The following is a 13,193-nucleotide window of genomic DNA, read 5'->3' as shown; positions in this document are numbered from 1 at the left end:
TACCATCAAAAATATAAAACCATGTTAAATTTTTGGTAGTGAAGGGAGGTATGGTGTTTCTTTCTAAGCTGAGTAGGAGGTTCAAAGTCAAACCTGAAGATGAATAGAAACCTTACAAAACCTTACAAATCATGAAACTCACAGCTAATTTCTGTATTAATGTAAGATATAAGTATGGGAGAATAGAAAACATAATAAATTCTGAATATCCTATTCATTATATACAAAGCTAGTATTATTGGTATGTATGAGTATACATAGATAGAGTATGAGGAAATAATCTATTTTCCCTAAATTGCTAGTCAATGTATATTTGTCTTATTACCTGCTTTCTCTCTAGAACTGAGCACAGGGGCCCTCAATAAACATTGTAGAATGAATAAAGTAATTAATGATGAATCTGAACCTTTCAAACACCCTTGCGAGGTTTTCCTTGGGACCAAGAGTAAGTGATTATAAGACTGACTCAAATTAAAGCGGACAGGCCTAAAGCTAAAAGGCCTCTATGAGGCTGAAATCTGTTGCTTTGGGCTATAATTAATTGATCTCACTTGTTAAAGAATATACTTATACACTCACTGAAGGATGAAAAAGAAAATGAGTTTTCTTTCTAATTGTATTTTTAAGCCCTGAGAAATGTGTACATGTTACATATAATATATATGTATATACAAAATCCATATACCTTTGACTTTTTTTGTATTTGAGATTCATACATTTGAATCTATCTTTCCTGTCTTCTATCTATCTATATATTTTCCATCGATTCTATCATCTATCTATCTATCTATCTATCTATCTATCTATCTATCTATCATCTACCTGTCATCTACCTGTCATCTATCTATTCTGTCTATGATCTCAGTACATGTATATAGAGCACAAAAGGCCAAGAATGCAATAGTTAAAACAATGTGGGTTCTCAACAGTGCCACGATTTAATTTTAGCTCCAAAAAGAACTAACTGTGTGACCTTGGGCAAGTTGCATAACTGTTCTGTTCCCTAGTGTTATCTTTAAAATTGAGAAGATTGACAGTATTTACTTGAAAGTCTTGTTGTGAACATTAAATTCATGTAAGATATTTAAAATGATGCCTGAAATATTGTAAGTGCTAAGTGTTAGGTTTTATTATTCTACTCCATTTTCCCAATCATCTTTCTTATTTTTAATCCTTAAGTAACAAAATTCAAAATACTTTAACAAGAACATATAGGATTATTTGAATGAGGGGCAAAAAAAAAAAAGGTCATTCACTTAGAAAATAAGCAATTGTTTTATTTATTATAGAAAATACATGGTAACACACATGGATACTAAAACTGTAAGAGAAAATAATTCTTGGCAAGGACATTGTTTAGTTTAGGTATGAATTCTAAAAAATAAAATATGTTAAAAGTGTAAACTCAGGGGGTACATTCTGTTTCCAAACACAAACTAAGAATTAAAAAATCAAAATGACAGAATTCTGCTAATCTGCTTTGGAAGGCATAAATTATTAATCAGGCTCCAGGCAACAATGTTGAATACCAACTTTAATAAAATGCCTGCCTGGAGGAAGGTGAGGGCTGGTGGCCCCGTTGTTGAAAGCTCGGTTGCCCTATCAACTTGCTTGGTCTTCCTGGCTCTCAGGACACCACTGATAGGGCTTCCTTCAAAATAGGCTCATTTGAAAGTGGTCAGAATTATAAAAAATTAAGTTGTTAGCATGAGATAGAAAAGTTGTATTTTCACTGGCATGAATAAGCTTGAACAGGAAATCAGTTGTAAAAATACTTAAGAGGTGCTTTTGTAGCTTACATGAGAAGAATTTCACCTAGTAAGCATTTGTTGAGCCTTCCCTATGTGCTTACAGTTACAAGGGATGCCCTCATCTTAAAACTCTCATCTTGAGATGGAAAAGTGATATTTTAAAAACATTTTCTCATTTCTCCCCCAACCTGGATTTATTTATTCCATAAAGCATCTTATGTTTGTATCAGGTGGGCTTTTGCTGTGCAGGGAATTAAATAATGGATTTTCCAAAAGTCTTGGCTGAATATCATTCTTAGGAACACTTGTCAATCAGGGAAAACCTAAATTGGAAAGTACTTGACAAACTCAGCATCTCCTTAGTAGTCAGAGTCTTGTAGCTGCTTTTTTGGATTGTGGAGTTTAACATGCAGTGCAAATTTCACTTCTTGCTTTAAAGTCTTTTATAAGATTATAGACATTAGTGCATATTTTAAAATCCAAAATGGGACAGGTTTGGCTCTCGTCTTCTGTGGTTGGTTTCTCTAACCAGCCGTGATAAAAAGATTATCGTACAAAGAAAAAAGAGAAAAAAGCCATTTAAAAATCCAATTTGGTTTAGTGAGAAATTGGGAAGCAAACATATGCTCAATTAATGTTCAGAACCTCAAAGGTGCAAAGCAAACTTTTTATTCTATAGTGCCCAATTAATCCAGCTTAGGGTTTCAATAATTTCTCCTTTCTCTGCCTACCTCATAGAAATCTTTTATTATATCAAATTAAACTCAGTTGCTTGAGAGCACTTTACTCTTATGTTGCTTCCAACTTCATATTTTAAATAAAGAACCCGTCCTCCTTCGTGTTACATTTGGGGAGAAAGTGTTTATTTGGATAATCACTAAGCACCTTGCTCTGTCCACTCATGTACTAAGATTATCTCTTCAATTTAATTTCATTGCTTTTTGGAACACAAAGTACATGCCCATTTAAATTCAAGAAGAAAAAGTTTTCTAAGAAAAACAAACCACAGTGCTCTTTGGAAAGATATTTTGGAGTGTGGTGACAGAATTAAAAGTGAACTTGAGGAAGAAGAAAAAGTATAAGACAAAATATCTAAATATAGCGCTTGCATTAGACATTCCCGCCCTGTTATCTTAAATGCAATTTTCTTCCAGGTAATCGCATTTGCTATGAATGCAAAAGTTATTGCTGAGCAGGCACTTTTTGTATCTGGAGGTTTGGGACCAGCTCCTCCCGGGTACACTAACTTGTAAGTGACTCCACTTCATTCTGTTGTCTTAATTAAGACCTGCCTGAAACGTCTCTCTCTCTTTATAAAAAGGCAGGTGAATCAGAGAGTGAAAATGTGGCACTGATATTTATCATAAGGCCACACTAATGGAATTAATCCTTTATGAAACACTGACAATATCTCTACTAGATACTTTTAAACAAATAGCTTAATATGAGAATAATTGCTGGGAGAAAAGTCACTGAATTTGGTTCAAATGAAGAGTCAGCAGTAATATAACAGTCATGGCAGATTTCATCAGTTTGCATTGGTAATTAGACTGACCACACGCCATTTTGATTGGTGTTAAATTAGCACCTGTTGCTAAGGGGACCTTAGGATATTTTGTTGAGTATGAAACTGAGCAGTTGCAAATATATATACATTTTGCGCATATATATATGTGTGTATATATACATATAGTTACATATATGTTATACATACATATATACACATATATGTATATATGTATAAATATGTGTGTGTGTATATATACATACAGTTGCATATATATAGGTGTGTGTGTGTATATATATATATTTTTTGAGGCAAAGTTTTGCTCTTATCACCCAGGCTGGAGTACAATGGTGTGATCTGGGCTCACTGCAACCCACCTCCTGGGTTCAAGCAATTCTCCTGTCTCAGCCTCCTGAGTAGCTGGGATTATAGGTGCCCACCACCACATCTGGCTAATTTTTTTGTATTTTTAGTACAAACGGGGTTTCACCATGTTGGTCAGGCTGGTCCCAAACCCCTAACCTCAGTTGATCCACCCGCCTCAGCCTCCCAAAGTGCTGAGATTAGAGGCGTGAGTCACCATGCCCAGCCTGAAAATATTTTCAAATGGATGATAGTAGATTAATGAAACTCTTTGTTGTTTAATTCTGCAAAAGGAGATTTAAGCTTTGTAGTCAAAAATATGATAAGCTCATTTTAATGACTGAAATCTATACTATACACTAGAAGGCAATTGCTTTTTGAATGCATACCTCAAAATACAGACCAACATGTTAGTAAATTTTTGTCTACAAGTATACAAAGTTCACTTTTAGAAAAAAAAGACACCCATTTTATAATTTATATAGTTAAGGTGGGCTGTGTTTGTTCCAGCTTATGGAGTTAGATATAAATTTAAAACTTTTCATTTCCCACTGAATTATCCACTATGTAATCAAGTAGGAAAATTCATTATTAATGACACATTCTGGCCATGAGCTTGGCAAAGCATATTTTTTTTGAGGATCTGTTAATATGGTCAAAGATCATATTAGTATTCCAAACGTTAGTATTAATCTCTATAAGTTTTAATTAAGAGACTCAAGGATACCTTTTGATTAAATGGATTTTGTTTAGTTTGTCTTTTTGGTGTTTTAAATATAATTATAATTCCCCTTTACTTTTTGTTCATCCAGATAAGAAGGAAGAGAACCAGGTCAATCATTTTTCAACATGATGTCAGTCATTGTATAAACCAGTGGTCCCCAGATTTTTGGATTTCATGGAACATTAACGTTTTACTTTTTAAAAGGGAGAGGATTGACATTGAGTTACTTGCCAAATTTAAATTTTGCCATGGAAAAAGCCATCATAATCTTTCCCCATATTTCCATGAAAGAATTGACATTTTAACTTCAAAGCAGTGGGAAGGTCACTGTCTGAGTTCTTTAAATCAAACAAATTGAGATTTATGAGAAACACAATAGGTTGTCATCATTTTTCATATCTAACCACTAATAATTTTTTGTTTCAAAGATGGATACAACTTGGTCTCCTGGGGAATCACTGATTTAGATAAGGCTTACTCAAAACTGCCATCAAGCCATTACAAATAAAACAAAACCCCAAACCTTATCATATGTCTCCCTAGCAATGGTCAATATTTTGAGGGAAATTGTTAATTCTTCTTTGCAATAGGAAATTTACAAAATGTAGGAACACATGAAATTCCTAAAGAAGCCTACATCCTTATCTTCACCACAAGTTTCCACATTTGTCCCTTCACAGAATACTTATAAATAATAATATTCTGGATTTAAATTTCCTTTTTACTTTTTAATGCCAGAATTAAATGGTGATGATAAAAAGCAAGAATATTCAACAACTAGAACTCAGGCCACAGCAGAGAAAGATAGAGATAACAGAACAAAATAAATCAAATATATCCATGGATAAGTCATTCATCTCTCTGGTCATCAATTTTCTCACAGTTAAATGAAGAGTATTAGATAAAGTCATCTTTAAGCACCTTCCTATGTCTCACATTCTCTGATTATATTTCTAATGATCAAACTTTCCTTGAAGGCTAGATTAACTACATGACTTTTTGAATGGTGGCAATAGAAAGAATAGAATATAATGAAAATGGCTCATCATGTCAACCATATAAAATGTGACTGTATTAAGAGGGTTTCTTCCTCCCTTCTTCCCTCTCTCTCTCTCCCTCCTTCCCTTCCTTTCTCCTTTCCTCCCTCCCTCTTTCTTTCCTTGTTTTTGTGGGGATTGTCTTCCGGTGGCATGGTAGTGGTGTATATGTATGTGTGTGTGTGTGTGTGTGTGTGTGTGTGTGTGTGTGTGTGTGAAATTTTACTTGATAAATCATTCAGAACAAATACCAAATTGTGATAGTAATGAAGTAATGAAATAATTGTGGTCACAAAATAAAATACTTTTACTTATCAGATAAGGAAGGACACAAACACTATCTTACTTAGCTCTACCCAGAGTCCCAAATGCTACATCCATGGTAATGTCAACGAGCTGAGAATGGACTGATGCCCTTAGTGGGTGCTGTGAGGTTGAGGTGTCTCTCCCATCTCAATGCAATGAACAGGTGTCATTTTAGCTACCTTCCTGAAATACTCCCTCCCTCATAAAGATCCCTCTGAAGGCAGGAGAAGATGTTTATTCTCTTATAAAAGGTACCATCATTATGTTCAGAAAAATGGCCCACACAATGCTTTCTACTATAATTATAAATTCTGACACATGCTTGCAGATTATTTTTCAAAAATGAATAACTTAGAAAACATCTTCCTCAGCCTTCACATCTGCCAAGCTCTGGTCAAAAAATAAAATCATTCCCACGCCCTCTGTTGCTCTGCAGTTCTCAGAGTCACACTTTTACTTCCAAGACACCACAATTGTTTGTTAACAGCACATTCATTAAGTGCTTGGCTTAAATGGAGATTCCCTGGAAATTCAAACCAAAAAAGGGCTAAGTAAAGAGGATATAAGTGTAGCAGGGTCATTCTGATTTACTGTGTAAGTATTGCTATGCGAAATGCGTGTAAAATACTTAGAACAGGGTGTGACTTAGAAAAGCTCAGTAAAGGTTAGTTTATTATTTATTATCATTATTATTTGGATGTATAAAAATTCCAAGCCAAAATAGTGGTTTTTTAAATCTTCGCTGGATATATGTATATATGTATACACACACATATATTATCAACTGTTTTCCTTTTATCCACTACATATATCTATATGTGTGTGTATAGATATGCTCTGAGCATATATATACACATATGTGTGTGTATATATACCATGTAAAGTGTATATATACACATATATATACCAGATATATACCATATATACACATACATAATTATCAACTCTTTTCCTTCTATCCACTATATATATGTGTGTGTGTGTAGATATATATGCTCTGAGCATATATATACACACATCATGTAAAGAGATGGGGGCTTGCTGTCTTGTAGCTCTGCCTTTCATCATGCTACATCACACACAGGATCCAAATGGGTGACAAGTAGAATACTTGGTCTATATTATTATTATTATTATTATTATTTTTTTTTTTTTTTTTTTGAGACGGAGTCTCGCTCTGTCACCCAGCCTGGAGTGCAGTGGCGCGATCCTGGCTCACTGCAAGCTCCGCCTCCGGGGTTCACGCCATTCTCCTGCCTCAGCCTCCTGAGTAGCTGGGACTACAGGCACCCGCCACCTTGCCGGCTAGTTTTTCGTATTTTTTAGTAGAGACGGGGTTTCACCGTGTTAGCCAGGATGATTTCGATCTCCTGACCTCGTGATCCGCCCATCTAGGCCTCCCAAAGTGCTGGGATTACAGGCTTGAGCCACCATGCCCGGCCGGTCTATATTATTACTGTATACTTTGGATTGTAGGCATCAGAGGAATACACAGTTTTTCTATTTAGCATGCAGGACAATGAAGGAAAAGAGCTGATATTCTTCAATGCACCAATAAAATCTTTTCCTTGATTCTGATGTGATTTCAGACCACTTTAAAAAAGATATTCCTCTGGTTAATTTACCATCCACCCAGGGTTATCTACCTTAGATGGTGATTTTTTAAAGGTAATTTTCAAGTTTGCACTTTATGGTAGAGAAGAGTAGTGTGTATAAGTATGTTAATGATGCAATTATGTTTATAAAGTGGCATTTAACAGTAGCACTATTTATAAAGAGGAAAATGCACCCTATGTAAAAATGGCAATTTTGATTCTATTTCTATTCTTATGTTTCCCTCTGCTGTAAAAATTTACCTCCTCATCTCTTTCCATTTTACTCACTTGGACACTTCTCGAAGTTAATTTTTTCTTGCTGTTTTCTCTTCCTATAACTTATTAGGTCTCTTGGATATCTTTTGGCCAGACCTACCAATTTCGGAAATTAGAGAAAGAGAAAAACACAGTGTTCTTTCAAGTGCTGAAATATGAAGATAAATCATACCCTGTGGTATGCTAGCTTTATGTGCCTCATCTTCTTCATAAGTCATTTCTCTCACAAGATAGTACCACATATACTAAGAAAAGCTTGCAACCCGTGCTGCCCATTTACATGACAAATCAAATTTAATATTAACACTCTGGCATTAATGAAACTCTACCTCTTATAAATCACAGCAAGGTGATCTGATTGCTGGAAGAAACCAGCTCCCAACGGTATAAGTGTAAATATATTAACCAGATGAAATAAGATGAAATAATCTCAAATAGTCTCTGCATATGTGTCTACTCTACATTTATGAATGTGTGCTCACAGCATTCAGCCTTCAATAAGTTTTCTTTGTTGGAAGAGTTGAAAATTTCTTGGATAGTTCAATTTTGAACAACTAGACTGTTGGCTATAGATGGCTCCCTCTGACCCAACTATTTTGTAGTAATTTTAAGTGCACCACTTTTTTGAAGGTTTATTTATATTCTCCCCTCTTGCCTTATCTTCCTACTCTGTGGGTGATAGCATCACAAACACTATATACATTTAGTTCAATAGTTAACTAGAGAGAACCTGAAGTTCCTCATAAGATTGCTTTGAAAAAGAGAGGCTTCTGTATGAATAGAAACTCAAAAAAAGTAGACCAGTTAATCTTTGTAAGAGGCAAACTTGAACAAAAATATTACTATTATTTAGTTTCAGGAAAGTGCTTCAAGCACTCATCTGTCTTCAAAATAAAATAAAAATCCCAATGGAGAAAACAACATGAAAAAAAAAAAAAAAAAAAAGAAGAAGAAGAAGAAAAGAAAATCAGCCTAAAGGCTGCACTTCTGTATTTCTTTTCTAATATTCTTGGAACACTGTCACAACTGTGTGCTATGTGTGTGTGTGTGTGTATGCCTTCTTCTTTCTGCAATTCTCCTATTACCATAATGTTCTTGAGTCTTTGAATTTAGAATCATTATTCAGAAAAACATTTAAACCAGAGAAGGTTTGGTTATCTACGTTTTCACTTTTTTGTGAAGTAAATAAAGCGTGCTCAGTAGACACTGCTAGGTTGAAACACTATTAGGAATACAATTCAGACTGAGTCACCGCTTGTTATTTTTATAAGCGAGACCCTAATTCTGATGGACACCAAAGAATAAGCAGCCGTGACTAAGCAAGAAGCACAAGGCAACTGGATTTTGCCGGATGTTATCTCATTTGGAACACATTTCAAACTTTAGAACAGATTTTTAAATTGGAAGTTGAAACCTGCAGGCTGTCAGCAGAAGAGGCTGATTCACCCTACAGAAGTTACCTTACTCCAAGTTCCAGGCAGAGTATTTTAAGGAGTAGGTTACCTAAAATGTGTTGTGATACATCAAGGAAAGAAATGAAACAGAAAAAACCTGGAGAAAGGGTGACACAGGTATCTAAACATCTTTTGGATATTCAACATATTTATTTGAATAGGGAATTCTTTGAATTAGATGGCTTTAGTTCAGCATAACTTGTGAATGTTCACGGATTTCTGAAACAATCATCGTACTTTTTTTCCTGCAAATATTTCTTTTGTTGTTCGGTGGAGGGGGGGGCACTCTTCATGTAGAACTTTTGGAGTTCTAAATATAATGTTATAATTACTGGGTAAATTAGAAGTAAGGAAGTAGAGTCTTGGGAAGGTCAGAAATAAGAAAATCTTATATTGATGATGGTAAATTCTTTATTAATTGGCCATTGCTTTATTTGGAACCATCCAGCAGTTACCAAAAGTCTAGATATTCAGAAAACCATAAAAACATTTATAAGTCCCCTAAATTAGAGAAAGTACAGAAATAATAGCAATAATGATTTGACCTGTCACAAATATTAAGATAGTGCTTAGAGAATACTAACTTGTTTACAGAGAAAAAGTTGTTATACTCTCATCTTAGATAACAAAATCCATTCTGCAACTGAACTCCAGGGAGAAATGCATGGAGTGACCCACTAGAGGTCCCTTCCAACTAAAAAAAGTTTGAATAGTTCAAAGGGTTCAGCCTTAGTGTATTGGCATTCATGACTGCAAAGCAACTACGGGACCAGAAGAGGGGACCACACATTTCAATTTGTTAGGAAGATTGTAGTTTCACTCAGAATATTTGTCACATTTCGTTCCTTTTAAAGAAATCCCTATGTGGGACATTCACTCAATTAGTCCCAATTTTCAGAACTTGTTGCAATGTATTGCTATAATAATACAGTATCATGTAATACCCTGTGACTGTAGCTGTGCTTTCTAGAAAATGTTTAGCTATTTTCAAGTGTCTCAAGCAGTATTTTGCAAGATACATTTTTTTCTTAAAAAGGAAGAGTGCCTCAGTAAGTTTTTCCTTGCAAAGCTGATGGAAGTGGTGGGTGGAAGAGGTAGGGTACACGTTTTTCGATAGTAGGCAAGTTGGTAGAAAATGATTATGTTTCCATATATTATCTTTGCAGAGTTAGCAGTACAAAATGTAAGTGCAATAAATTGGTGTAAAAGCCAGATAGTAAAGGGACTAAAAGTCCCTATGGAGATACTAACCTGTCACTTTCTTGTAATGGTAGCAAAAGATAATTGTAGACACAAATACAGTAAAACTGAATTGGTGCCATTTTCCTTCAAAAATGGGCTGCTGCCTCTTAGTTTTTCTGAAGAAATTGGTTACTTCCTCTGCTTCAAAAGTATGGCATGAACCGTTACATTAGGTGGGAAAATATCTGCTTTTTATTTTCCTTCAGTACCTTTTTAATTAGAACACGCCAAAGAGCAAAAGGGGATGAGATACAATCCTATATGATTGCATTTTCCAGTCAATTGTTGGATTTCTTTTAAGTGTCTGAGCTCTGCATTGACAATCTGGCCTCTGGCATAAACTTTGCCCTCCTGGTTATGACATAATGAAGACATCTGCTCAAGTATACCCCTTTCTTCACACAACTGGTTTTACGGTTCTCTAAAATAGCAAGCATAGAGCCATGCAAGTACTATTACACAAGGCATGATGCTCAAGTCTCGAGTGAAACTGGAAGAGTTTTTTTTCCTCTGTCTCTCTCAAAGTAAAATCTTAAGGGTTTTCCTTTTCAGATAAAGCTTTCAGTAAGAAAATAAAGAAAATAAGCAACTCTTGGCAAAATTCATATAAACATATTTGTTAGTCCTTCTTGGAAGAGGTGTACATTAACTAGGCATATCCCCGGGTTCCTTTTCCAACACAGGGAGGAGTTTGCAACCCCCTGGATAATTAACCATTCAGAAAGCCCATATTTTGGTCTGCACCCCTCCAGAGCAGCCATATATGTACACGACAGCCACTCCTGCAACATTCTTGCAGGGAAAACCTCTTTCTTCCTTCCCACTGTGTGCTTTACGAAGTGAAAGTGAAGATTCGCAGAGACACGGTTTGATACAACTGTATAGTGTGACTATCATAATTTATTATTATTTTTTTTTTAATGAGAGTGGGAGAGAGAAAAGTATGGCTATTCCAGATGATTAAACTTCTTGGTTCTTGAATGTTCTGAGTCATAGTTAACTCAGGTGGCCAGCCCCTTGCACTAACAGAGACCTGCATTTAACTCCCCATAAAATATGGATTTTATTGCAGCAGTGACAACACTTCTTAGCACCACGCTGACCTCTCCAGCATCTGCCATCTCGAGATCTACGGTAACTCACGGCAGAATATCTAACTACAGAAGTAATCTCAGCTGTGCAACTGCTGCAGTCCACATTGCAGCGTCCCTTTTTATTAAATTCTGGGATTAACGCATTGGGGGCTCCAATTTTCCTGCATCTGGCACCTAAAACCAAGCGCACTCCAACTACTCTCCAATCAGTCCGGGGAAGGCTTTATCCCCCAGATTTGAGCCTGGCCAGCCGTGGAGGAGCACGAGCGAGCTGCGCCTTCCACATGACTTTTCCCTGGACAGTGTGCTCCATTTTCGGAGTCCAGTGTTGGACTTTCCTCGCAACCTAAGCATTTCTGTCCTAGATGAGCCGGCAGGCGTTGCCCGGAACATGCAAGCTAACAGTTTTCTTTAGCTCCTTCTCCCAGCCAAATCGTCTCTTTAGTTTAAGTTTTCCCTACTGGGAGCATTCCAGAGTTTTCAGACTACCTGATTTTCTGCTTTACCCCCAAAGCTAAGAAATGGAACTCAGCCCAAGCAGTCACCGCACAGACCCTTATGATGCGGGCAGGTGGAGATAAATCAAGCCCCAAATGGCTCAGCGGGTCCTGCACGCACCGGCGCCCTTTGGTAATTGACCAGCCAACTTTGCAAATGCCGGAGCTCCCCTGGCAGCCTCTGCCGGCGTAGAGAAAGGCAGCGGGTCCTTCTCCGGCGGCCCGCTTCCCCGTGCCCCCACCCAGCGCCACGGCGGATCGGTCTTACCGGGAGGCGGAGGAGCGGCGCCCAGGCTCCCCGGGAAGAGGCGTCAGTCCTGAGCAGCGGCAGCAGCGCCGCCCGCGCAGCCGGACCCGTGCGCCCGCCCCGACCCGGGCTCGCAGGCTGAGAGCATTCCTCCCAACTCCGGCGCGCGGCACCCACCGGGCGGAGAGGGCTCTCTCTCTGATTGGCTTTCATCAACGCTACAGAATTAAAAAAATGGGAGATGTACGCACAGCCAACGGAGCCCGAACCCACCTCTGCTCGCCTTCCTGCGCCCGCGGAGACCCAGCGACCCGCCCAGGCTGTTCCTGCCTCCGCCGCCGCCGCGGTCGCCGGCTCTGCCGTTCTTGCTCTCGCGCTGAAACTGCAGCTCTCGGGATGCGAAGGTTACGGGCTCGGCAGAGCTGGCTCTTGTGGGCACACACTGATTTGCAAGTGAATGAAGTGGGAGGGAGCAAAGAGAGGAGGACTTTGTTAAAGAGGCCCAGTGCCTGCCCCCGCCCGCCCCCTCCCCTTGACAGAATGACTCCCAGTGTTTGAAGTCCTGAGCAATTCGCTCCCTGTAACACTCCTTCAGCCCCAGGCTTTCCCTTCCTTTTCTTTCTTTCTTTTTTTTTCCCCCTTGGGCGGGGGTTTAAGATATACTCAGAACTTGTATGACTCCGTCTGTTTCCTCTTTTACACTATCAAAATGCACCTTGTGCTATTATCAGCAACGGTCTGATGTTCTTTTTTTCACCGACCAAGCAATTACAATTCCCAGGGACACAGTACCTCGTCACGCTATCAGTTGGCCAGTTTCGTGTGATAGCACGTATAACATGCACACACATAAAACAAGCCGGTCTCCTGAGATGACAATACCGATGGCTTTTCTTTACAACAGAACAGGCGTTCTCCAGATGCAAGCAGACATGGATAGATTCATACATGTCTTTCCTTCTCGCCTTCCAGGAAGACACGCTTTCACGTAGCCCCATGATCTCTGTTACTCTTTTGGAGTGACCCCAGGATGTCGTACTTCCCTGGGCTTGCAGAAACACTCAAAACCCAAACCCTTCAGGCTTGCCAATGACTTATGG

At 38.0% G+C, this 13,193-nt stretch overlaps 1 protein-coding gene across 2 annotated transcripts in view; it reads right to left on the bottom strand.

The window, feature by feature from the left end:
• The window catches only part of CDH6 (cadherin 6), a 136,173-nt gene extending 123,613 nt beyond the window's left edge, over nt 1–12,560 (bottom strand). The window contains exon 1 of one of the 2 annotated variants that reach the window (XM_015139786.3): nt 12,115–12,560. The gene's annotated coding sequence lies outside the window, so the exon portion shown is untranslated. The remainder of the gene's footprint in view (nt 1–12,114) is intronic. The other variant, XM_015139785.3, reaches the window with a different exon arrangement.
• Between the last annotated feature and the right edge of the window lie 633 nt (nt 12,561–13,193).

Source organism: Macaca mulatta, chromosome 6 (assembly GCF_049350105.2).
Source record: "Macaca mulatta isolate MMU2019108-1 chromosome 6, T2T-MMU8v2.0, whole genome shotgun sequence".
In the NCBI taxonomy this organism is placed as follows: domain Eukaryota; kingdom Metazoa; phylum Chordata; class Mammalia; order Primates; family Cercopithecidae; genus Macaca; species Macaca mulatta.
The sequence above is the reverse complement of the archived record's forward strand: the minus strand, read 5'-3'. Positions and strand labels throughout refer to the sequence as shown.